We start from the raw sequence: 1,355 nt of genomic DNA on the forward strand, positions 1-1,355 counted from the left end.
CCACCAAGCTACGACGCCGCGCCTCAAATGTCTTCATCAGGAATAGAGCGGAACAGGCATTTACTGTGGACGTATTCAAGCAGTTTGTGCAGTTAGAAAAGACAAGTCACGACGAACAAGTGCCCACCATATCCCATGGAGAAGTGGCGCTTCCAAATAAACATTTTGCGACATGCTAATAGAGTACGTAGGCGTCGAACACAGAACTCGGCATGCCATCTTTCCGTAAATAACCTTCGCTTACGATCTAACAGTGCAAGAAAAAACGCACATCACAGCGTTCACGATGGTTTAACGAAGAAGACAGGCAACAGTTCTGCCGACCTTGCTGCCAGCAGTTCCGACGAAAACAATCTGGACATCGCTATTTAGCTTCAGAATATATAAGCCGGACAAATCACCCATTTGCGTATCAAGAACCAGCGGACGACGGACAGCCGTCGTTATAATTGTCGACGTCAAAGGGCATATGACCTCGGCGACCGCGTTTGGGTCTGGACGTCGTTGCATCGACGTGACGTGTGCTCGGTAGAAAACTTTGACAATACTTTGGGACATTCAAGGTACTTCGACGTTTTGATGCACTGGACAACGAGGTCCTTCCCGACGCCATCACTCACTCTCAGTGGCGTCACGCACAACCTCACTTTGTCGCTGTAGTGCATTGCATGCCATTCCGCGTACACTAGCGATATTTCGAACTCCATTGTCACTTCCATCTGGCATTCTCCTGCGTACTATTGTGAGCAATTTGAGCTGGAGTACCGAATCTATGGGGTGTATTGAATGGCAGGAGATACCTTTCGGCTAGAGTATTTAGTGTTATGAACACCTTTGCGCTTGCCAACTGTATTTAGCCGCTATGAGACTTAAAAGTAGTTTTTGTGTACCAGCTCATATTGCTCCCGACTATACATATACTTTTTGTTGTTCGCTTTCTTATTCAGTTTACAGCATCGAAACGATGATTTTTCAGGGGCCGGGGGCAGTTCGTTGCGTACATATTCAGAATTTCTAGTGGCCCCAGGCAGGGGTGTAGCCAGAAATTTTTTTCGGTAGGGGCACCTCCTTGATCTGAAGTGGGGTCGGGCAGGCAAATGTGATCGAGTCTCATTTTGAGATCAGTATGCCATGGCAAAAAACATTTCGGGGGGGGGGGGGAGGGGCACGGGTCCGGTGTGCCCCCCCCCCCCTCCCCTGGCTACGTCACTGGCCCTATGCCACTGGGTAAAACTCGTACAAGTGCTATCATCGGTACAGGCACACCATTATGTACGGGAACCTTTATGATTCTTTTCGAATTCTGTGGTAAGATTGCGTACACGGCGCCGGTAGTTGAGTCTATTCTGGAACTA

The sequence above is a fragment of the Rhipicephalus sanguineus genome, chromosome 6 (genome assembly GCF_013339695.2).
Source record: "Rhipicephalus sanguineus isolate Rsan-2018 chromosome 6, BIME_Rsan_1.4, whole genome shotgun sequence".
Taxonomy (NCBI): domain Eukaryota; kingdom Metazoa; phylum Arthropoda; class Arachnida; order Ixodida; family Ixodidae; genus Rhipicephalus; species Rhipicephalus sanguineus.